At 47.1% G+C, this 25,976-nt stretch overlaps 1 protein-coding gene across 2 annotated transcripts in view; it reads left to right on the forward strand.

Moving 5' to 3' along the window:
* PPARGC1B (PPARG coactivator 1 beta) overlaps positions 1 to 25,976 on the forward strand; it is a 127,716-nt gene that overhangs the window by 1,075 nt on the left and 100,665 nt on the right. The gene's annotated exons all lie outside the window — the stretch shown is intronic.

Raw genomic sequence — 25,976 nt, forward strand, 5'->3', positions numbered from 1 at the left:
CTGGGCGCCCGGCTGCCGGCCGCCCGGAGGCTTGGGGATGCGGCCGAGCTGGGTAGGAGACCCCGGATGCGGGCGCACGCCTGGGTTGGGAGAGGGGCCGCCGCACGGAACCGGGCGCGGCTCGCCGGAGCTGGTTTGGTACCTGGAGTGGAGGCGCCGGTGCCGGCTCGTTTTGCATAACACGGGGTGGGAGGGGGAAGCTGGGGGGCGGGAGGTGGGAGGGGAGAGAGGGAAACTTTGCTTCTTGTTATAATCTGCCTGTCTTTGGGCGGCAGCAGCTGTCATGGGACTGGGTGGGCGGGGAGAAGCTTGCAAGCTGACTCCTTGCGGTGAAACGCGACTTGGAGGGGACGCAGCAGCCGAGACGTTCAGCTGCGGGCGGACTCCGGGTGGCGACTCCGGGTTGGCGACTGGGACGGCGTGGCGTGGCGGGGTGTCGCTGAAAGGAAGCCCGCCGCGAGCCGGGAAAGACCGGCCCTCATCCGCAGCAGACGCTGCTGCGTCGGGGAGCGGCGGGGCCGTGTGGTTGGTGGTGGGCGCACTCGGGTGGGTTCGGGGTAGGGGCCGAAGGGGCAGGTGGCGTGTCATTGCGTTTTGCGAGACCGGCGGGAGCATAGCGAGCGGGCTGTGCTCGCGAATGTGTGTGTGTGTGCACACGCTGCGCGCTCCGGGCGCGTACCTTTACCTCTGACGAAACTGCGGTGGAGCTCCCGCCGCCGTCACCGGGTGGGGTCACAGGCCCCACGCCGGTGTCTGCGCCGAAGGCCGGTCTCAGCCCCAGCGCCTCCTGAGCCGACAGCCTGGGGCCAGGGTTACTTGGTCTGGGCAGGGCAGAGCTGCCTCAGGGAAAGAGTAGTCCCCGGCGCTCGTACTAGGGGCGTCACCAAACCTCTGGGCTAATAGGCGGGTGCGGGAGGCCTGAAATAGCCTGGAGACTAGTTAAGAAACCCATAGCAAGAATTGTCCACGCTGGATTTGATCCTGGATTTTAACTACGTCTTCAGTGTACTGTGGCTCACCAATAATTATTTGTTTTTTCTAGCCGCCCAGTGGGCCTAGGTAGCAGGGATATTTCACTCAAGGAAAGTAGAAAATTGGGTAATCAGGTATCACCAGAAGCAATGCAGTGAAAGTTAATCTGGGACGTTTGCTTTTTTTTTATTTAACCACGTGACAGGCCGAGGATCTCCTGGTGATCTTTGCCGGTCCAACTTGGGAAATGTAATTGATAGGGCGAGCTTTGTAGCCGCCCCTAGAAGGCTCATCGTGCAGAGCCGGAAAAGGACGTGGGCGGGTCATCGTTTGCCTCCTCATTTTACAGTTGGGGAAGGAGGCTGCGAGGAGTGAGTGGTTTGTACAGGACCATGCAGCCAGCGGGTGACAGAGCCACCCAGGGCTCCTGACTCCAGGTCCTGTGTGTTACCTCCAAATAGCACTGGACTTGGAGTCAGAAGGCCTGAGTGGAGTCGCCTTCCCCACTCTCTGGCTGGGTGACCCGGGGCAAGCCATTTGCACTCTGTGAGCCTGGTTTCTTCATCTGTCAAATGGGGCTGGTGGTGGCTGCATGAGAATCCAGTGGCAAGGTGGCAGGGTGAGCACTGTTTGCATGTGAGATGCCTGCTTGTTCCTGCAACCCCCTCTCCTCCTGCAGCCCCTCCCTGCTGGCCCCTCTGCCACCTCCAGTCTGTCTGCCTAGCCCCTTTGGGAGGGGTGGGGGAAAAGTGGTTGAAATGGTAATTCAGTGTCTTTGTCCGGAGACTTGTCTTTGGTGGCTAATCCGGGTTAGATAGAGGGGGGACTTATTGTTTAGGAGACTTAACTTTTACCCATTTGGGCCAAAGTACAGAAATTCCCCAAAATGGGCATTGTGAAAGGTTTGGGCCATGTCTCCCAAAGGACTTTGGGTTTGCTTCACCTTTGCTCAGGCTGTGCTCTTTGCCTGGAGTGTTCTCGTCCACCCGTCCTGCATGGCCTTTTCTCCAACGGGCCTTCGCAGCCCAGCCTGCCCTGCTTTCTCCCTCCTCTGGTTTTCTTAGTCTGTGTTATACAAGCAAGCACTTTGTGTATGAGTCCAGTGTCCTAGTAAGATTCTGGAGCTAGAGTTGGGCCTTTTATCTCTTTGTGCCTGCATGACACCTGTCACCATGCTGTGCCTTGTCCCTTTGGTCAGCCCTTGGCTAGGGACATGGATTACAGACAGTACAGCTGGGCCCTCCCCTGCAGAAAGAAGCCCCCAGGCTGGCGGGGGAGACAGCTGGGCCACAAGTGTGGGGAGAGAGGAATGCAGAGGGCTGCAGCTGTGGGCAAAGTCTTAGGCTCCAAAGGCCACGCAGTAAGCCCACACTAAATATGGGTTGTTTGAAGTTACTTGGGACATCAATCATAGATGCCCAAAATGTCAGAGCTGGCAGGAACTTTGTAAATCATCTGCTTCAACCCCTTATCATTAAAAAATTTAGTTATAAAAATGATAGAAAGTACTGGCAAGTATAAAAAAGAAAATTAAAAATAGGCAATAACCACTGTTAATTTTTGTATATACTTCTAGGCTTTTTTCTTTCCTATTGATTCATATAGATTACATCTTTCTTACAAAAATGGAATTGTTCTGTACAGACTAATTTGTAACTGGGAATCACACTGTTTTGTAACTTGCTTTTTTCTCCTCCAAACAGTATGCTGTGAACATCTTTCCCCATCAATAAATATTCTACTTTATTATTTTAATGGTTGCATTTTTTGAGGGTTGAATCAAATGTATTTAATCAATCCTTTATTTTTTTCTCCAATTTTTCTCTTGCTATTGTAAGCAATGCTGACATGAATATATTTGTGCACGTGTCTTATTTCCTTCATTGAAATTCCTAGAAGTGAAATTGCTCTGTCAAAGGAACTGTAGAGGCATTTGGTAAACACATTTCTGGATTGCCTTCTAGACATTGTGCTAATTTACACACTCACCAGCATTACGTGGAAATGCCAGGTTGCCTGTACCCAGATAGCTCTTGGCTTTTTCATTGTTTTTAATTTTTACCGCTCTGTTCATCAATAAATTATGTTGCCCTTATTGTTTTAATGTGCGTTTCTTTGGGTATCATTGACGCTGAACCTTTTTTCTGTGTGATTATGGGCCATTTGTGGTTTGTTTGGTGGAGTCCCATGTTTGTGAACTTGGCCCATTTTGCAGTTGGTGTCCAGCGCATCACCGTTCTACAGCTGGATCTGGGCATCTAGAAGGGGGTCCTGCCACCTGGATGTCCCAGTGTTCAGTTGCCCAGTCTGGAATATTGCTGCCTCCATAGCGCTTGAGGCCAAGGCCTAGTTCTTTTCCAAGTCAAAGTTCCAGTCAAGTTGATGGGCAACTGTTGCTGGATGCATTTGCCCACCCTTTACCTGTGTTGAGACCAGGGGGAGTAATTTCTTCACTTCAGCCCAGAAGGGGGCATGTTTACTGGCTTTGTTCACAAGAGGCCTGGGCTCTGTTTTCTCTGGGGCTCCCTGGCTGGTGCTAATGAACGAATGGGATGCCTGTGAAACCCAGGAGAGGCAATGGCCCAGCAACTGGGCCCAAGGGTCTGTATTTCCCCCTCACCTAGGACCCTTTTCTCCCCAGCTGGTGCAGGACAGCCAGAAGCTCCACCTTTGCCAGGATGTGAGTCACCCTTCTCCTTCTCTCTCTGGAATAATAGAAGGAACACTGGTTTGAATCAGAAGCAGCCTTGCAAATGGGGACTTGGAGCTTGGGAGTAAGACCATGACAAGGGCATTCTGGGGTTAGCAGCTTTCTTTGCCTTCATCATCATCTTCGTCATCAACATTTATTGAGTATCCTCTAGGTGCCACTTTGCTAAGTCATTCATTTGCATTATCATATTTCATTCTATTAAAAATTCTACCACATATAGGTGTTGCTCTTACCCCCATTTTACAGAGGAGGATTTTACCATTTCTGAGAACTCGCTAACTTGCTGAAGACCGTCCCTTCAAGTAAGTGGTAGAGCCAGGGTTAGTGGGTTTGCAGACTTCCTGACTCCCAGCGCTATAAAGACAGGGACGACTCTTTTTGTTCACCATTGTATCTGCAGCACCTTGAGTAGATGAAGGCACATTATATAACGAGCAAACAGAACTCATAAGATCTTCCACTTCTCTAGACCTCAGTTTCTCAGTCTGTAAAATGAAATAATAGGCCCTAACTCTCAGGGCTGGGAATTAAATATTTAATATATATAAAATGAGCATTGACTTGCCACTCATAAAACATGGAAATCTTATCACTTTAAAGCACTTTGGAAGGGCCGGAGCAAGCATAGAGCTAACCCTGATACATGCATCTTTTTATGTAAAAAAGGGGAGGATAATTCCAGTTATGTGAGGGTGAAGGGGGCAGCTGGGTAAAGAGAAGAGAATGAGCAGGTTCAGGTCCTAGCTCTCCTCCAAGGTAAGTTGAGTGTCTCATATCTATCCTATGGACATTCAATTGATGCAAAATCAATTGGACTAGACAGTTAGTGGACCTGACCTTTTAGTTTCTCTCCCCCCTCTTCTGGTCTAGAGCCTTGTCCATTTACCACTGGATATCTGCAACTACTATCAAACAGATCTTTGTCACACCAGGCTCTGCCCTCCCATTTGTCCTTGGCCCTGGTGACAGATCAGTCCTCTTTAAAGTACATGTCTAATGTCACTCCCTTGCTCACACATTTCCCAGGGCTCCCCAGTACTTTTGAATTAAAGCCCAAACTCTAACCTGGTGTTCAGGGGCCCTCAGGTACCCTTGCCTTTATCCTGCTTTCCCTGTGGGGTCTTGGCCCACCCCAGAATATGCCATCAATTTTCCTCCTGGAAGCTTAGGGTCATGCTGGTCTTTTCTGTTTTCTCTATCTCCATTTCCACCACTTCCATTACTCATCCTCTAAGACCCAGTTTGCCTGTCATCGTTTTGGTGACCTCGCTCACCTCCAACCACAGCTGTTCCACTTTGGAGTCAGCCCACCTGGGTTTGAATCCTGGCTCTGTGATTTGCTACCTGAGAGACCATTGATGGGCCACATAACCTCTCTGAGCATCCATGCCTTCATGTGTGAAGTGATAACTAGTACTTCCCTTTTGAGATTGTTGTGAAGAGTCAATGAAAATCAAATGACACAATGGATTTAAAGCACCTAACACAATATCTGGCATTTAATAAGCACCAAATAATAGATATGTCTCTTCTAATATACATCACATTAAGTGTTATATTTAGGAAATCACTCCAGAAATATGAAGCTCTATGAAGGCAAGGATGTTTGCCTTTCATTCACTATTTTTTGCACAGTGAATGGACTAGTGCCTGGAACACAGTAGACACTCAGTAAATCTTCACTGAGTAAATGAATATGCTAGACTATCAGCCTCTTCAGGGCAGACACTGCTTCTCATTTTGTATATTCAGCCTTTGTATACATGAGAAGGGACGGACTAAAAAGTGGCTTCTTCTGTGCCTCACTGTTTCCTCTACTGGAAAAGGCGAGGGTGGATTTGAGGCTCTCCAAAGGCCCTCCTATAGGGTCACTGTGAGTCGGAATTGACTCAACGGCAATGGATGGGGGTTTAGAGGCCCTCCCATGGCTAGCATGAGAGGGAGCTACTCACAGGCTGGGGTTCAAATCCCGGGTCAACCATTTAGTAGCTGTGGCACCTTGAGTAACTCACCTAACCTTTCTGTGCCTCAGTTTCATTACCTACAAAATAGGACAGAATAAGCCTTGTAGGGTTGTTGGGAGAAATCCCAATTTGTGGTAGTATTTAAAAGTCAAAATCCTCTCCCCATGGTTATCCCCACCATTTTAATGTATTCATAGCCTATGTGAACTTCAGTTTCCCCCACCCTCACCTGTCATTTCTAGGAAGCCCTTAAGGCTCAATGTCTTCTGCCTTTACCACTGACCGGAGTATGCCACTTACTGTCCTGTGGTGTCTGAGTGTACTTTTATCCCCACAACTAGATTGAAACCTCTGGAAGAACAGGGATAATTATTTTTATCCCTGACTAGCATTGTTGCCTAGTAAGTAGACAAATTTTTGAGCAGAAGACTGTTTTATATATTTAGGTGTCAGGTTCTCAGAAAAGTACCTTGTATTTTAAACATTTTACTATGGGAAATGTCAAACACATACAGAAGTAGACAGTAGCAAGAATAGTATAGTGAATCTCCGTGTCCCCATCACTCAGCTTCAACCATTGTCAACTCATCACTACTCTTGTTTTCATCCATCGCACACACTAGTTTTCAATGTGTATTTGTGAAGAGTCTGGGATGCTATCATAAGTTGAGATTTCTCTGAACAACTCTGTGAGGCCGGTTCTGTTCTCCCATTTTGTACGTGATGAAACTGAGGCACAGACAGGTTAGATGAATTGCTGAAGGTCCCTCAGCTAGCGAGTGACTGACTCAGGCTTTGACTCTTGATCTGTGAGCAGTTTCCTGTCCTGCCAGGCTGGGGAGGGCCCTTGGAGAGCATCAAATCCCCCCCCCAACCTTTTCCAGAAAAGGGGACACTGAGGCACAGAAGAAGAAGCCACCTAACTGGAGGAGGCTTAGGTCCCTGACTCCCTGACCAGTTCTTTTCCAGTGTCAGGAGTTAGAGTGTGCTAGGGTGGGGCCTTGGGGGAGGGGCAGGGTGGATAGCCCTCTGAGAGACTCTATTGCCCTGGGTGGCTGGGTTTTGCAATGGCCGTGGGACCCTGAAAGAGCCCTGGTGGTGCAGCGGTTAAAGTGGTTGGCTGCTAACCAAAAGATCCGTGGTTTGAACCCACCAGACGCTCTGCAGGAGAAAGATGTGGGAGTCTGCTTGTATAGATTTACAGCCTTGGGAACACTACAGGGTAGTTCTACTCTGTCCTGCAGGTCACTGTGAGTCAGAATCCACTCTACAGCGGTGGGTTTGGTGGGACCCTGGGGTAAGGTCCACAGGATATGCTGCATTTACTTCCTGTTCTCATTGTTCCTAAATACCTAAGACTCCACCCACCTGGACCCCTTGCGGGGGGGGGGGGTGGGGTGGAGAGGGATCTCTCATTAAATGCCCAGGAGCACCCAGTGAAGAGGTGGGATCAGCAGCCTGGGTTGACAGAGCTCAGAGAGAAGGGGCCTGGTCTGAGGTCACACAACAGGGTTGGGCATGGGTCTCTGGGCTCCTGGTGGCAGCTGAACTCCTGGACTCCTTGCCTTGTTCTTTCCTTAGAGCAGAGAGTTGCTGCCCAGGTCTATAGTTGGACACCGGAGAGATTTTTACAAATGGGAGAGCAAAGTCATTGATTAATTACCCCCAAAGGCTTATAATTACTGCTGGGTCTTCTGGTAAGAAAACAAGCATTTGCCTTAATTGTTTGTTTAGTTGGCTAAAAGAGCTTTGAATCCTAGGATTGGGCTCTGCTTGGGGGAATCCCAATGGTTTGGCACAGGACTTCTCTGCACCTCAGTTTTTTCATCTAGGAAATGGGGCTGATAGTAACACATAATTGAAAGGGTGTTGGTGAGGACTAGGTGAGACAATGCCTGTAAAGTGTTTAGAAGTGCACAGTCATTAGTAGCCCACTGAGCTCTGGGTCCTTGATCTTGTGTATACCCTGAGATATTTTCTTTTCCTTCTGGGCTTTGGAGTTTCCTGTGGTTTAAGTCCATTGCCGGTGAGTCGATTTCAACTCACAGTGACCCTGTAGGACAGAGTAGAACTGCCCTATAGGGTTTCCAAGGAGCACCTGGTGGATTTGAACTGTTGACCTTTTGGTTAGCAGCTGTAGCACTTAACCACTACATCACCAGGGTTATAGGGTCACCATGAGTCAGAATCGACTTGATGGCACGGGATTTGGTTTTTGGTTTTTATGGTTTAAATCAGGGCTCTACCACCTACTAGCTGTGTGATCTTGACCAAGTATCTTAACCTCTCTGATCTCAGGTCATATGCAAAATTGGGGGTAATAATAGTATGTTCTTCTTAGAATACCTGTGAGGATGAATCATTGCCTGACATATAGTGAGCACTCAATAAATGGGAACCACTAAGATGATGGCAATGATTAAAATACATAAAAGCGAACTCTAGTGTTCAGGGAGTTGGGAATGCCTTAGAGACCATCTTGTTCAGTGCTCCCACACTGAAATGAAAAACAGGCTGGGAGCAGACCCGGGGATACCTTTGGGTCACACAGCAGAGGCAGGACAAGACCCCCAGCTGCTGTCTGCTTGGCCATGGCTGGCTTTGCAGGGCAGGGACTCAACTGCCTGGGACCCACTGTCTGGGAACTCAGCCGGGTGAGCCCTGCCTGGCTGAGATGGATACTCCCCGGCAGCTCTGCAGTCGTATTTTTTCCTTGTGATTGCCTGGCAGAACACAGTCATTTAGCAGAGGGAGAGCGAGGAGACCTTAGAAACCGGGCCCGGAGCAGTTGCAGCAGCCGGCCCACGAGTGGCTCCCTGATGTTGCCATGGCAAACAGCCTTGGCAACGTGGCTGCTCAAGCCTTTTTTTTTCTGGTCTCAGGCTCTTTGCGGGGAAGTGTAGTACTCAGGACACTGGGGAGGGCCTTGCCCTGACTCTTTGGCACTTAGGGTGACCTGGCCTCTAAGCTGCTAGGGATCACAGGCCACAGCAACTCTTGCTCAAAACATCTGTAGGCCCACCCTGCACGACCTGCAGAAACAGACTCCTGGGTATGGTATTATAGTCCTCAAGTGTCCAGCCATATCCACCCACCCATCCATCCATCCGTCCGTCCGTCCGTCCCATCTGTCCCATCCGCCCCATCTGTCCCATCCATCCATCTGTCCCATCCATCCATGCACGTATTCATCAAATACTGTATGACCATGCCACACTGACCCGCTGCTGCAAGAGCAGAACAACATATTTTTAATATGGATCTTGATGTTTGGTACTCCCAGTCTGGCTTTATATGCAGTCATATCCTTCAACAATCATGATGGTGATAACAGTTAACAACAACTAACGTTTTCCTGCATTTCCTCTGCCTGGCCCTAAGCTAAATTCTTCACAAGTACAATCACATTTAATCTCACCAACCCCACGAAGTGGTTCCCCACTGTTATCCCCATTTGACATCTGGGTAGACAGAGGCCAGCCCTGGAGTTCGTGCTCTTAATCATGGTGCTGTTGCTGTTCTGCAGTCCCTCACTGTTCCAGGCAACCACCTGGGCCCCTGCTACGCAGTGTTTACCTCCCTTCTCCACTCCCCCAATCTCCAGCTCCATCCGTCAAGGCCCAGCTTGAGTGCCACCTCACTTAACTGCCCCCTTGCAGAAGTGTCCCCTTTTTGCTCTGTTGTCTCACAGCTTGTTACCAATATCTTGTGTGTCCTGCCGTCACTCTGAACTCCGCCACCCTGTGAGTTGACATCTACCTTCCAGACACCCCCAAAGCAGAACAGGCAGGGGAGACTGGCTAAAGAGGAGACCTTTGAATAGGCAGGGGAGATCTTTGAGGGGTTTGGACTTTTTCCTGCAGACAGTGAGGAATCAGCAAAAGTTTTGATTAGTATTATTAACAGTAATCATACAAAGTAGCTTACATTTATTTGACCACTTGGTATGTGGCAGACACTTAAGCCAAGATCCTTAGATGCAATATCTTGTTTATTACCACAGGAGGTTGGTACTATGATAGTTAAGAAAACTGAGACTTAGAGAAGTTTAGTATCTTGCCCTAAATCACCCAGCCAGGAAGTGGTAGTGCCGGGATTTGAACCCAAGTCTTCCTGGCTTCCAAACACATGGTCTTAACCACTGCAATGTGGCTAATCTGGCTGAGCACATGGAAAGGATTGGAATGGGGAGTGATGAGTGGCAAGGAGGAGCCATCTGTGATGTGGTCTGGTGGGGGGGCAGTGATGGGCCCACCCTTGGCCTCAGCTGTGGGAGTCGGTGGAAGTGAGCAGGATGTGTGTGGGCGCGGGGGGCTAACAGCGAGGCTAATGGGAGAGAAGGTACAGATAGGAGGGGGTGCAGAGTGGCTCAGATGGGGTACAGAAGAGGATTTGTTTGGGGAAGACATCCATTTATTCAGGACCTACCATGTGCCAGATTCTGTCCCTCTCCCCAGCCTTCCCTGGAGCCTTGTTAAATGCAGAACTCTGATTCCTGCCTGTAATAACCTTTATTTATGTGTTTACTCTTTACTGTGCTCTCTTCTCTACCCAGTCAAGACCAAGCTCCCTGAGGACAGCCAGGCTGTCAAGCTGGTTCACCATCCCATCCCCTGGTGCCTTACCTATACAGTGGCATACTGTAGGCCCCCAGTAAATATTTGTTGAATGACTGACTGAATGAACAGATGATGTTTGACCTTCCAGAAAATTCACCTACCATTCGCCTGGCCCCTGGCCTAAAACAGGGTTTTGATTTCAACCCTCAAATTAGTTTAGAGGCCCCTTCTCTGTGCTTGGGCGTGTGATAGGGTGTACAGGTGAGAGAGGTGCAGAGGTATTGTACCAGTCTCCAGAAGCAGCCCACTGCCCTTGTCTCCAAGATAAGACTTGTACATAAAGGAACCAAAGACAAACACCTTTTGGAGCCTCTGGAGCCCACTATCAGCATACACCTCCAGTGGGCAGGTCTGTGCAATGTTAAACCACTGTTAGGAATCCAGCCAGTTACAGGGGACTGCTCTGGTCCACCTGGGCAGGGGCTTGGAGTTCCAGGGATCTTGGTCCCTATAGGGAGGTGTCTGCGTGAATGAATCTGAATCTTCCAGATAGATTGAAACCAGCGCCTTACATGGGCCTCGTGTCTGTTGCCCGATCACTTATTCCGGAGGGAATGGGCAGGCTGGCTTCCACTCAGGAGGAAGAAATGGATCCAGAGAGGTGAAGGGGCTACGGAGAACTCTGGGACCAGTGACCACAGTCTCCAGCCCAAGAGAATTAACTCCATGCCTAATCACTCTTTGGTTCCCAGGACTCAGACCATTCCACTTATGATCAATGCTCACCCTTCCTACTTAGAGCCAGTTTGCTCTTGGTTTGCACACAATTGTTACATGCTTGGTAGTCATGCCCGGGCCTCGTGACATTAGATGCAGCCAATCAGTTCTGTTAGTGTGTGTCTGTGGAGGCATGTGAGTGGGGGGTGAGGTTCTACCAGAGGCACACACGTGGACTGCAGCCCTGAAGGCAGCTCGGGGCCATTTAACAAAGGGTCAGGGAGCCCCAGCACACCTCAGTTGTCCCCGAACTCTGTGAAAGTACAATGCTAATTGGTTATAAAGTTGGTGTATCATCCCCAAAGACAGGTATGTCCTGTTCAGTGTTCTCTGCTTGAAGAACAAGGAAGTGTGAAGAACATTTTGATACTGCCATTGCAAATAGGAAGTCTGTCAAAAGCGGGAGTAAGTTTTGGCATTCATGATTATCTATCAACTTTGTTCATTGTGAGCACGCATCATTCCTCCATGATGCCAGATAAGTAAGGAGTTAGTCTAGCCATAGAAGTCTCTCTGAAAATTACTGCGGTCTGCGACAGGAGGTATTGTCTTTTGTGTTTCCAAGGCTGCCAGGTAGTAAAAGCAGTAGGTGGTTGGGTGTTAGGCAGAGGCTGATTGGCCTCAAGAGATGGTGCAGCTTAGTGACTAATGAGAGCTTAGGCTTTAGAGTCAAATGGTCTGATTCAAATCTCAGGTTCATGATTTATTAGCCTTTATTAGTCGTGTGATGGAAAGAGCTACACAACTGCCCTGTGCTTTAGCTAGCTAGTTCCCAAAATGGGACTATGAATAGGACCTACCTTCCAGATAAGGAGCCCTGGTGGTGCAATGGTTGAGTGCTCAGCTCCTAACCAAAAAGTTGACAGTTTGAACCCACTAGTGGCTCTACGGAAATAAAACCTGGCCATCTGCCCCTGTAAAGAATACAGTCTACGAAACCCTATGGGGCAGCTCTTCTCTGTTCTCTAGGGTTGGTGTGAGTCGGAATCGACTCGATGGGATGCAACAGCAATTCACCAGATTAAGGCGTCTTGGTGGCACAATGACTAAGTGCTTGGTGGTTAACTGAAAGTTCGAAAGTTTGAACTCACCCCCCACACCAAGGGAGAAAGACCTGGCGATCTGCTTCTGTAAAGATTAAAAAAACAGCCTAGAAAACCCAGTGGGATATTTCTGTCCTGTCACACGGGGTTGCTGTGAGTTGAAATCAACTCGACACCACCCAAAAACAAAAGCTTCCCTGATGGCACCCTTGCTTTGGTCCTAACAAATCAGATAATATTTGTGGAGTATCTGATATTGTGTAACTGTTGGTTCTCTCCCCTCTCTGTTTTTCCTTCCTCAGCTGGGAGCACAGGGTAACAGTAAGTGTAGGAATGACAGAGAGCAGTGAGAAAGCCCCTGTATAAAGCAGGGCCCCTTCCTTATCTGGCAGGAGAGAAGTTGTCTTTACAGATGGAGAAATGGAGGCACAGGGAGTGACTGAATAAGATCTTGCAGCTAATCAGATTTCAAATAGTTGTCTTTAACCCTTTATATGCCCTCTTTGACCCTCTACTACACACTCACTCACATAGGTGGGGTCACGATTATCTCAAGAATCAATTATCTCAAGAGCCGGATGGGTTGGAAGAGAGGGGAGGGGGCCTAAGGGAAAGTAAGTTATCTAAAGACCCTCAGACCCGTGATCATTTGAGAATCAGAATCCTTAAAGATCAGAGGGTGCTGCTGGAAACTGTCCCAATCCGTAGAGCAATTTAGAGGTAGCAATGGGACAAGAACCCACTTCTCCTGATGCCCAGTTCACTGCCCTCCCAGCTTTATGTGCTGCTCCTATAAAGTAGGCAGGGCGTGTCTCAAACGATAATAGAAGTAGTCCCTGGGCTAGTGTCTGGAGGCCTTTGCACTTGCTGTTCCCTCTGCTGGGAGTGCTTTTCCCAGGCATGGCCATGGCTTGCTGCTCTGTTACCTCCTTCAGGTCTAGTCACACGTTACCTCCTCAGGGAGGCCTTCCCTGACCACTCTGTCTGCCCACTTTCTATCGAAGGGGCCTGTTCTATTTTCTTTACGGCATGTACCAATCCCAGGTATTTTCTGACTACTTAGTACCTCCTTGACCATTGGTCTCCCCTCTGGGAATAAAAGCTCCACAAGGGCTGGACATTCCCTGTCTAATTCCCACTATATACCCAGGACCTAGTCCAGGGCCTTGCACCCAGTTGATGCCTGCCAAATGCTTTGTGAATGAATGAATGAATCCATTGAGCCTTCAATCTGCCCTGAGCTCATTTAATCTTCCCAACAGCCCCAGGAAATGACTACTATCAGCCCCTTTCTGCAGATTAGGGACCTGAGGCTCCGAGGGTAGATGGTTGGGGGAGGTATCTCCTGTACTGACTGAGCCATGCAGGGGGCCCTCAGGGGCTCAGTGGCCAGGTGTGACCAGGGCTCTGCCCCAACAAGTCATGCCCCAGTGCCCTAGTGACCTCCCACCACTTTCTCCCCAGGGTTGGGCAACAACTTCTCCCTGTCCCCTGGGTGCAGCTATTGGGTACCTGCTAGCAGTGCTCTGGGCCTCTAGCCTCCTTCAGCACTTGCTCTTTGTCCTAGTGGCTGAGGGAGTGGCTGCCTGGCTTGTATTTTCAGGATCAGCCCCCAGTAGGAATGTGGCAATCCCACCCTTAGCTTGCAGCCCCATCTCTGGGGTGGGGAGGGGGGGAGGGAGGGCAGGAATAGGGGTGGGAGTGGAGGAGCCCTGGCAAAGTAGCAGATGAACCCAGAGGACAATGGTGTAATCTTAGGTGGAGGCTTTGCCAGAGGTCCCTATCCCCAGGACCAGAATAGGCCCAGATTAGTGGGTCAACCCCTGGAAGAAGTAGGGTGAGCCTGAGTTTGTGGCCAAAAAAAAAAAAAAAAAACCAAACCCATTGCCATCTAGTCAATTCTGACTCATAGCAACCCTACAGGACAGAGTAGAACTGCCCTGTAGGGTTTCCAAGGAGTGGCTGTTTGATTCTAACTGCTGATCTTTTGGTTAGCAGCTGAGCTCTTAACCACTGCACCACCAGGGCTCCAAGCTTGTGGCCAGGAGACAAAAAATGAGAAAGAGATGGGTTTAGAATCCATTTCAGAAAGAAGAGAAAGACCTTTGCTCAGAAGATGACCTGACGATTTTCAGTGACACAGCCACAGGACAACCAGAGCAGGGAGGAGGTGGTTTTAAAACCCACTCCAGAACTAGATCTTTGCTCAGACAACCTGACTGTAAAATTGTGCTGATCCAGTCACAGGACAACCAGAGAAGGGGCTAGTTCTAGGTGCCAAAACGGATGCAGCCCAGGGCCTAGGTTTTGAGGGGCAGTGGGAGGCAGATTAGAGCAGTGATTAAGATCAGAGCTCTAGGTCAGGGTCTGAATCCAGGCTCTATCATTTAAAAAAAAAAAAAAAACATTTAACAACTGTAATTTAGAACATGCTGCTTGTCCTGCCTGGGCCTCAGTTTACCTGTGAAATAGGGGTAATAATATTTATCTCAGTGGGTAGTTGAAAGTACAGGAAGGTACAATGTCTGAAGAGTTCAGTGCAGTGTCTGGGTGTTGTTTTTTATCAATAACAGTGACGATTAGTAGTGACTGAGTGATTTCACCGAGCCCTGGTGGTACAGTTAAAAGCTCGACTGCTAACCAAAAGGTCGGCAGTTCGAATCCACCAGCTGCTCCTTGGAAACCCTATGGGGTGATTCTGTTCCGTCCTAGGGTAGCTATGAGCCAGAATCAACTCAATGAAAATGGGTTTGGTTTTTGGGGGGGGGGAGGGGGATGGTTTCACAACAGGGTTGATGGAAGAAACCATAGACCTCACGAGTTCCAGAGCCCCGGCTTATCATTAGACACTTCTTCCCCTCTGTGTGGGAAGCTGGGGCTGCAGGTTGGGACAAGCCCTGCTCCACACCCTGAAAGAACTGATCTGTAGGTGGTTGTGGAGGGTGGCCATGTAGAAGAGGGTGTCAAGGCATATCGTGTAGCAGAAAGAGTATTGAGGGATGATCAGGAGTTGGCTAACAAGGTGGGGAAGGGTGTCCCAGGCAGAGACCAGCCTGTCATGGAGCCCAGCAGATCCTGTGGGTGGTGAATAAACAGGGTATGACGAGGTGGGAGACATGAGCCCCTTCCCAACCAGTGGAGGATTTGAGCTGGCTGGAAGATGCCCCATGAGGCCAAAGAACAGACAGGATGAGCTAACTGTCTGGAAGGATCACAAGTGAGAGGCTGGCTGGGGCAGTGGGGGGTCTTGGGATGGCATCAGAAGGAGGGAACTTTGAGAATGACTAGGTTTGCCCCAGGCTCAAAGATAGGATGGGATGAGCAGCATCACCCTGCGGTCTGTGCAGCTCATGCCCAGGCTCCAGGCCCCGGGCCCCAGGTTCCAGGCTCCGGGCTGGATGGAGTGGGAGGCATTAAGGGATTTACATGGGGATTGACACAAAGTCTGGGACACAGCTTCTCATCTGCTGTCCTGACTGAAGTTCCTTGCCCAATAAAGCAGGAATCTCCATCATGGTGAGACCAGATAGAGCCCTCTGTGGGAGTAAGCCCCATGGAACCACCAGTTGCTCAATGAGAGGGCAAAGATTAGTTGCTTTATAGGTAAGCCCTCTATTAATTTAATGATAATAATGATAATTATTGCCATAGTAGCTAGTATTACTCTGATTAAACCAACCAGGTGCCATTGGGTTGACTCTGACTCATGGTGATTCCAGGTATGTCAGCAGAACTGTGCACCACAGGGTTTTCTTTCTTTTTTATATACATAATTTTATTTTGTTGTTATTGAGAAGATACACAGCAGAACATACACCATTTCAACAGTTTCTACATGTACCATTTAGTGACATTGATTATATTCTTTGAATTGTGTAAGCATTCTTACCCTCCTTTTCTGAGTTGTTTCTCCCCTACTAATATAAACTCACTGTCCCCTAAGGTTCTCATCTAATCTTTTGAGTTGCTGTTATCAATTCGATCCCATATAGATAGTTCTCAAAAGAGCATAATGCTCAAGGCAAATATCTTTTTATTATTATTATTATGCTTTAAATGAAAGTTTACAGTGCAAGTTAGTTTCTCATACAAAAATTTATACACACATGGTTATGTGACCCTGGTTTCTGTCCCAATAATGTGACAGCATACTCCTTTCCATCCCAGATTTCCCATGTCCATTCAACCAGCTTCTGTCCCCTTTCTCAAGGCATAATTTTTTTACTATTTAAGCTAAACTATTGTTTGGTTTTCAGAAGACTTCAGGGGATATTTCTGGTTTAAGTTTTAAAGATTATCTCAGGGCAGTAGTTTCAGGGATTCATCCAACCTTCGTGGCTCCAGGAAGTCTCGAGTCCATGAGAATTTGAAACTGTTCTGTGTTTCTCTCCCCTTTTGATCGGGGTTCTTCTATGGAATCTTTGATACAAATATTCGGTAGTGGTATCAGGTCACCGTCCAGTTCTTCTGGTCTCATGGCAGCAGAGGTGGTTGTTCATGGAGGCAATTAGCCACACACTCTATATCCTCCTCCTCCTATTTCTGACTCTCCTTTTTCCTCCGTTGTTCCAGGCAAATAGAGACCAATTGTGCCTTGGATGGCTGCTTGCAAGCTTTTAGATCCTAGGCAGTATGCAGTGAGCTAGGAGGTAGTTCAGAGGCCCTAAACATGTTATCAGGCCAGTTAACTGGGATGTCCCATGAAACCATGACTGTAAACCTCCAAACCAAGGAACCAAATCCCATGAGGTTTTTGGTTGTATGTAATCAGCCTCAACAGCTACTCTTTTTTTTTTTTTGTCATCGTTGTAAATATATCTATCACACAACTTTTGCCAGTACAACTTTCTACAGGTATACAACTTATTGACAGCAGTTACGGTTATCAGCAATGCAACCCTAACCTTAATCAATGCGATTTTTCTATCACTGTTAACTCCCCCTTTCCCCTTCCCTCCCACCCCTGGTAACCACTAGTAAACTTTGTTCTCTATACATTTATCTTTTCTTGTCTTTTTATATAAGTGAGGTCATATAATATTTGCCCTTTTGTGATTTACTTATTTCACTCAGCATAATGTTTTCCAGTTCCATCCATATTGTAGCATGTACAAGACCTCATTTCTCCTTCTGGCTGAGCAATATTCCATTGTATGCATGTACCATATTTTGTTTAAACATTCATCTGTTGATGGGCATTTAGGTCGTGTCTACCTTTTGGCTATTGTGAATAGTGCTGCAATGGATATTTGGTGTACAAGTCTCTGAGTCTCTGCTTTTAAGTCTTTTAGGTATATACCTAGGAGTGGAATTGCTGGGTCATATGGTAGTTCTGGAGCCCTGATGGTGCAGTGGTTAAGAGCTCAACTGGTAACCAAAAGGTCAGCAATTCAAATCTACCAGGGGCTCCTTGGAAACTCTATGGGGGCAGTTCTACTATGTCTTACAGGGTTGCTATGAGTTGGAATTGACTCAATGACAGTGGGTTTGGGGGTTCTTTTTTTTGGTTTATGGTAGTTGTATTTTTAGTTTTTTTGAGGATCCACCTCACTTTTTTCCACAATGTACCATTTTGCATTCCCACCAGCAATGGGTAAAAAAAAATGTACCATTTTGCATTCCCACCAGCAATAGGTAAGTGTTCCAATTTCCCCATGTCCTTGCCAACATTTGTTGTTTTCCATTTTTTTTGTTTTGTCTTAGCCATCCTAGTAGGAGTGAAATGGTATCTCATTGTGGTTTTGACTGACATCTCTCTGATGGCTAATGATGCATGAGCATCTTTTCATTTGTTTGGTGGCCGTTTGAATGTCCCCTTTGGTGAAATGCGATTCAATGGCTGATTTTTCAGAAGTAGATCGCCAGGCCTTTCTTCTAAGGCACCTTGGGGTGGACTCCAACCTCCAACTTTTCAATTAGCAGCTGAGGGCAGTACCCATTTGTACCACCCAGGGACTCCACTATTGCTGTCTCTTTTAACGTATCACGGTGAAGTTCACAGAGCACTGTTATATCCATAATTCACAGGCCCAGGAGAATTTTCATTTCCATTTTATAGATGAAGAACCTGAGGCCCCAGCATGTTGAAATGACTTGCCTAACAAGGTCATTAGTGCAGGAACTCAGTAGGAATATGGGACTTGTGATGCCCCAAGTCTGTGTCCTTTCCACCCCACCACTCTGGCTTGTGCTAAGTGTCTCTCCAGACATCCCTCCTGAAACCCATACAGACCCCTAATGCCTGATGGGGAAGAGATGGTTTTTAAAATGCACCCTCATTTATTCATGTCTGTGCCTTGTCCAGACTGAGTTCCCAGGATTATCTTGAATTCTTGGAGCAACCATCCCCAGTTATTTTAGAGTTGCAACATCCTTCCATTGTATGATTTTGCAACAATCGCAACTGTGGAACTCCTCCAAAAAAGTGTAGTTTCCACTGATTCCTCTTTAAGAGTTGTTGTTATTGCCTTTTGCTGTTGAATTGATTCCGACTCATGGTGACCCCATGTGTTACAGAGTAGAACTGCTCCAAAGGGTTTACTTGGCTGTAATTTTAAGGGAAGCAGATTGCCAGGCCTTCTCTTTCTGCTACTGCTGCATAGATTTAAACTAGCAATCTTTCCATTACCAGCTAAGTGCAACTCGTTTGTGCCACCCAGGGACCTTCTTGAAAAGCTAGGGAAGACAAAATCTTGTTTAGAGAATTTTGTAGCTACTCTGGAGATTAGAGTGTCATCTCCAGTGACAGCAATGCTGCTGGGAGTTTGGAGGGAGTCCTGGGTTCAAATTCTGCCTATCCCTGTTTGCTGTGTGACTTTGGATAAGTCTTGCTGCCTCTCTGGGCCTGAGTTTCCCCATCTCTCCCATTTCTGCCACCTTGTGACTCCCTATCTTTGTATAGTGGAGCTGTCTTGGGGCAACACAGTCTGGGATTAAGAACCGTGGGGGCTCTTTTCCTTTTTTTTCCCTTGTTAAATAATATTTTATTGTGTTTTCGGTGAAGGGTAACACAGCAGTTTATATTCTCATTCAACAATTTCTACATAAATTGTTCAGTGACATTGGTTCTTCATAATGCATGAATGTTCTCATTATTTCCATTCTGGTTGTTATGTTTCCGTTAATCTAGTTTCCCTGCCCCTTGCATTCTCATATTTGGTTTAAAGTAATTGTTGAGCATCTGGTCTCATATAGGTTTTTTAAAGGAGCACAGTACTTACGGGTAATGTTCATTATTTTGTGAACCAATCTGTTATTTATCTATAAGGTGACCTCAGGGGTTAGTTTCAGTTCAAGATTTGAAAAGTATCTCAGGGCAATAGTCTCCAGGAGTCCTCCAGTCCAACCAGTCTAGTAAGTCTGGCTTTTTTTTTTTTTTTTTTTAAGGAATTTGAGGTTCTGTTCCACATTTCTCTCCCATTCTATTAGGGTCTAACTATTGTGGCCCTGATTAAAACGGTCGGTAGTGGTAGCTGGGCACCATCTAATTCTTCTGGTTTCAGGGTAGTTGAGACCTCTTTTGATTTTGTAAGTTCTGCTTGGGGCAGAACCACCAGGTACTTGATAGAGAGCTGGAGATAGATGGAGCTAGGAGCTAGTTATATCTTAGATAGGTGAAGTGATTTCCTTACATTCAGTGGACGAAGTCACTTGCAAGTTCTCAACTACCCAGGTTGTATCCCCTTTCCTGGGTGACAGATGCTGACTTCTCTTTGAACTGCAAGTTGGAAGAAATTTGTCATGCCATCATGTGTCTTAAAAGAGTGGGTTTGGGCGGAGGAGGAACTCCAGGCAAGAGAATCCCAGATTTCCAACCTCCCCAGTGAATCATGGAACATTTGGATAAATCACTCCCGGGGGTGGAGAGATTGGGTGAAAATCAGGAACTTCAGGCCAGATTCTTTTTTTTTTTTTTTTAAGGAACAAGTTATTCAAAATCCCCTACTGATAGATTATATCTAAAATGATTTCTTCCCTTTTTTCACAGTCCTATTTTATCTATCATGAATCACTTTTTTTTATCTGTAAAATTACCTTTTAGCTCTCCTTCTCCCCTTTTTAGTTAAAAAATATTTTAACAGGGGAGAGAAGGTGTCAGCAAATTCTTAGATACCCCGGGGGCTCTGCCGACTTGGCTGTGGATGCCGTTAGAGGCTCAGGATGGCCAGACTTGGGACCCAGCCCCTGGTGTCTTTCACGCAGAGCTGCTTACAAAGCTGTTGCTGGCTCAACCCCGAGGTCTATAATTATTTAAAGAAAGCTCACATCAAGTGGAAAAAGAGCAACCACACTTATCGTACCATGGGGTCAATAGGCAATTTAACACCAGGGCCACCCAACTCCCTCCGGCCCTCTCCAGCTGCCGGGTTTTGCAGCCGGGTAGATTAGGTGACCAGGACTGATGGGCAGGACCATGTGCACGTGGTGGTGCCCATGTGGGACCCTGCATCTGCCTGTAAGACTTGGCTACATCCAGGGGAAGCTCTACTCTGAGCCCTGCAGAACAAGTCAATGTAAAAGCGATTTTGTTGAGCAAAAAGAAAGCTAATAAGAATTCTGAAATTGAAAAGTTAGAAACTTTATATAGTTATAGCTCAGACCTTTGTTTAAATGCTCCGTAATTCACCATTAATCCCAAAGTGTTTGGGAGATTTAACTCATTGCCGTGAATTCCTTTTTCATTTTATATTTTGGTAGTTTTGTTCAACAAATGTGCTATTTTTTTTTTTTAGTAACATTAAAAAATTTTCAAGTGTTAGAGACTAACCTGTCAGAGGAAGTGAGACTACCTCCACCCCATAATCTCTTCCCACCAAGGAAAACCATTCAAGAATTTGGTATGTTTAAATGCCCTTTAGTGGACTATGTGATTATTTGTTTTAATGTAAATGGTATTTTTTCTTGTTACAAAAGTGAAAGGTGTTAGTTTATTGAGATGTGAGAGAATACAAATAGGCCAAGAAAGAAAAAAAAATTCCCCCCCAAACCTCACCATCCACAAATAACCAGTCAAAAGCAGTGCTTAAAAAAAAAAAAATTATAGGTTCCAGCTCCAGCCAAGCCTTGGACAAACTTCTCCTGCCTCCCAGACATCATATATGGGCTGATTTCTGTCTGTGACCTTGAGAGGGAGAGAACCTAGACTGTGGTCAAGGCTTCATTATTGCCCATCCATCATGTAACCTCTTTTAGCCCCATCTCCTCCTTTATTCCATAGGAACAATGCCTGCATTGCTGTGAGAATGGACATAAATGGTTTTGGAAGCTAATTGCAAGTTGTAGAGTCATAAACAGATATAAGGCAAGTACTATTATTTCTCCGGAGCCCTGGCAGCACAGTGGTTAAGAGCTCAGGCTGCTAACCAAAAGGTGAACAGTTCAAATCCATCAGCTGCTCCTTGGAAACCCTATGGGGCAGTTCTACTCTGTCCTATAGGGTGGCTGTGAGTCAGAATCAACTCAACCACAATAGGCTTGCTTTGGGGGGTTTGTTTTTCTTTTTGGTTTATTACTTCTCCAGCCTGTGCCACCACAGCTTCTTCTGTTGCTGCCTGTTTTAACTCAGACGATGCCAGTTTTAGACAATATCTGGTCACCTCCAGGTATTTCACATGACTGACATACCTCAAGATTTAATCACCCCCAAGGGTTGAGCTTTAACTATGTGCGGCATCTGTCTACATACATGTTTGTTAATATGTACAGAGCAGGATAAACACCGTTGTTGGTAGGGAAGGCATTTAAACCCAGGCTTCCTGATTTAGAATCTGTTACTCAGCCGGGCTGTTTGAAGTGTTAACTGATCTACCTTGTGATTCAGACTGCAGCTGGAGCAGACCCAAGGGGAAGAGATTGCTGGGGGTCACGCTGAGAGGCCCCCAGGAAGATCCAGCTGCCTAACAAGCTTATTTTCACACTGGCTCCAACATACAGCATGATTTCAGTGGGAGAGAGACACTGGACTTGCTTTTGTATTTATTTTGGAAAGGTAATGCATGACCTTAGTTTAAGAAATTATAAAAGTTACAAATGTTAATCACTTCTACCATTCTTGTGAACTTCTCCCCAGAAAAGCCCTACCACCAGTTTCTAATGTGTCCTTCTAGAGATAAACCATGTAGATACCAGCATATATATGGCGTAACTTCGTGCGCCCATTGGGTGGCACAAACATTTTAGTGCTTGACTGCTAGCTGAAAGGTTGGCACCTTGGAAGACAGACCTGGTGACAGGCCTTGAAAACCCCGTGGAACAGTTCTACTCTGCACACACGGGGTTGCCATGAGTCAGATTGACTTGACAGCAACTAACAACAACTTCTTGCCCCCATTTTTTTTGCACAAATCATAGCAAACTAGGAACGTTGTTATTCAACTGGCTTTTTTCCACTTAATAATATATCTTAAAAATGAGTATTTAAGGACTACTTCTGTTTTTGGCTTGATTGTAGTTTGTTTACCAGTTCTCTGTTGGATATTTTGTTATTACTAATTAATGCTGCTACTCGTCTACAGAGAATATCTTTGTACGAGTGTCATCTTGCACACATGTGAATATGTACGTAGGACAAGTACTGCAGAGTGAAACTGCTGAGTTGAATGGTGTGTGTATTTTAAATTTGACGAATATTTCCACAATCTCCTTTATAGAATTATGTCAGTTTATGTTCCCACAGAAATGAATGAATGAAAATGCTTATTTTCTCACACCCTTGCCAACACATCATGTTATTAAACTTTTTGACCTTTGTTAATCTGGTGTCTCTTTGGAGTTTTAATTTGCAGTCTTCTTCTCACAGTTAAGAATCACTTGTGTTTCTTTTCTTGTGATCTGTCTATTGGGTTGTTGATTCTTACTGATTTGCATGGAGGTGCTTGTTTTTCCCCACATTTCTTCATGTAACCCTAGGACCTTCTCAGGCTCCACCTTCCCACTGGCAGCCCAGGTTGCAGGAGAAAGCCCATTGGACAAGTGGTCAGGGTCCCAGATCCTGGTTCTGCCACCTACCAGCTGTGTGAGCTTGACTAAGTCACTTAAACTCTCTGAGTCATTGTTTCCCACTCTGGAAGGTGAGAATGTTAGTTCAACAGTAGGGTTGTTGGATAGATGGGATAATCAATGTGAGAGTGTTTCATAAACTGTAGAAAGCTGCTAAAACATAGTGTTGTATTAATAATTACTGGGTTTCAAGTAAATGATAAGATTTTTGATTCCTCAGGCTTTGGAGCTGGGTCATCTGGTTAAGCAGATGGAGAAAGTGAAGGCCAGAGGAGAATGGACCTGCCCAGAGACAAGAGTCTCCTCTTGTCGTGGGCAGTGGGCAGTTTCTTGGGGGGCATTCTGATTTTTACAGTAAATTATCCCAACTTCCTTGTCACCCTTACCCTCTCATGGGACTGCTGTGTGGCTGAGCCCTGACAGCCCACATTTTGGAGTTGAAAAATGTCCAGGTTGGAATGCCTGTTCTGCTAAACTGTTAGCTGTGGACCCTACACTAGGTAGGTGTCTTAACCTTTTGCGCCATGATCTTCTGCTCTGTGCAGCCCATAGGCCTATTGAGAGGGTTAGCTGAGATGACAGAGGTAGAGCCCTGTCCATCGGGCACATGATAGGTGTTTGGTAGATGGTGTCATTATTACTCTTTGGCTTTGGAGCAGGCATGGTGGCATGGTAGTTAAGGAGCTGGGCTCTGGCGTCTGATCCCAGGGTTCGAAGACTTGCTATGCTCTCCCTTGCTGATGTGTGACCTTGGGCATATGACTTCCCTTCTCTGAGGTAATAATAGGAATCCTTCCCATACAGAGTTGATTTGGGTTGAGGAATCAGTGGACTTTGTATAACAAGGGCTTACCACATAGGAGGCATTTAGTAAATAAATCAGCTATTAAAAAATACTTAACTGCAGTGCCTCTGGAGCCCTGGTGGTACAGTGGTTAAGTGATATGGCTGCTAACCAAAAGGTCGGCAGTTCAAATCTATCAGCTGCTCCTTGGAAACCCTATGTGGCAGCGCCTATTAGGTGCCAGCACTGGTCTAGATGTTGGTGATTGGGCAGAAAAGAAACAGCGTCCTTGGTCTAGTGGGGCTTATGTCCTAGTTTCTTTTTCCCTTGTTGTTGTAATAGTAACAACACCAAGGAACCCTGGTGGCTCAGTGGTGAAGAGCTACGGCTGCTAACCAAAAGGTCAGCAGTTCGAATCCACCAGCCGCTCCTTGGAAACCCTATGGGGCAGTTCTGCTCTGTCCTGTAGGGTCACTATGAGTCAGCGTCGACTCAGTGGCAATGGGTAACAGCAGCATAGCAGCCTTGGGTTCTGGCCAGAGCCAGGTTCTGATATGGATTCTGCTGACCCCTGCCTAGAAGCTCTAGGACACACCTTCTGAGGGGTTTGGAGTTTTCCTGTCCCTGTAGACTCTGCAGAAGCCCTGGTAGCATAGTGGCTAAGAGCTCAACTGCTAACCAAAAGGTTGGCAGTTCAAATCTACCAGCTGCTCTTTGGAAACCCTGTAAGGCAGTTCTGCTCTGTCCTATAGGGTCACTATGAGTAGGGATCAACTTGACGGCAATGGGTTTGCTTTGTTTTTTTGGTAGACTCTACAGGTCTCTGCCTGTGAGATGCTCTTTTTGGGTATCCTCAGGAAACTTGACTTAGTCTGCCTCCCTCCTCCCCCCACAGGGGTAGAGCCCTACCTGGCTGACCTGTGAGCAGAAGGCATCCCACTGAGAGAGCTGTTGGCCTGAGCTGACCCTGGTTCTCTAGCTCTGAGCCTTGGATCTCCCTGACTTATCAGTTGTTCTGCCAAGGGTATGTTCCCTTTCATCCAGCCCTGTTTAATGCCAGTTTCCTGTGTGCCAGCCACTGTGCTCCAGAGTTTGGGATACAGCACTGAGCTATGCTCAATCCTGCTGTCAGGGAGTTGACCTTGGGAGGCAGAAAACAAACAAGGTGACTTCGGCTAGTGTTAGTCCCACTCAGGGAGTAAACCAAACAAGGATCTGTGATGGGGGTAGGTGGGCCACATTAGAAAGGGTGGTCTGGAAGTTCTCTCTGAAATGATATGTGTGCTGAGTACTGAGAAATCAAAAAGGATTTTTTTGGGGGGGCGAGGGGGAGTGTTCCAGGCAGCAGAAGCAGCGAGGGCAAAGGTCTTCAGTCGCCAAGCTTGTCATTCTTCACAAAATGCACGCGCTAATTGTGAAATCAGAACCAAGGGGAAGCTATGTGAGGCGCTTTTTCAGAGTATGTGAGGTACTAGATATAAATCAGAGCAGACCCTGCCTGAGGGGACCGCCCAGCCAGCTTGGGTGAAGTGAGTGGATAAGTGCACTTAGACCATCACTGAGCTACAGTATTTATTTGAGATGAGTAAAATCCACATGGCCTTTGCAAGTTGCAGAATCAAGACCTTCTGGAATGCAGAGTAGCCCTGTAGGGCGTACTGATGGAGGGGGGCTTCCTCGCTGGCTCTCCATCTAATGGTGTCAGTGTCCGCGGCCACTGTCGGCACAAAGTCAATTTCCACTCTTGGATCTGCGATTTAACGCCTGACTGCTCAGAGAGCTGCAGAGAGTGGAGGTCAGTGGGGCTAACTGGGTTTCTTAATAATAGAGAGGTTCTTAGAATTGGAATAGCTGGGGCCCGGGGCGGGTCATGATGCAAAGAAACTAGCAGAGCTAGACCAAGAGGGCTAGGCTGGGAGCAGGTGGGGAGGCCTGACGTGAGGGAGCCACCAGGCATGGAGCTGAAACAACACAGATCCTCGTACTTCCATGGACAGCGCTGCCCTGGGAGGGAGACCCCGTTGTCCTGGGAGCTTGGGTTCTACACAAAGACCAGGTGAGCAACTTGGGGCATTTTCTGGCCTGGATTACTCTCTCCTAATGGTAGCCTGGGTAATGGGTACTTCTTCCCCCCAACTCGCTTATACAGCACTACCTGTGGCCAGC

The sequence above is a fragment of the Elephas maximus genome, chromosome 2, assembly GCF_024166365.1.
Source record: "Elephas maximus indicus isolate mEleMax1 chromosome 2, mEleMax1 primary haplotype, whole genome shotgun sequence".
Classification (NCBI taxonomy): domain Eukaryota; kingdom Metazoa; phylum Chordata; class Mammalia; order Proboscidea; family Elephantidae; genus Elephas; species Elephas maximus.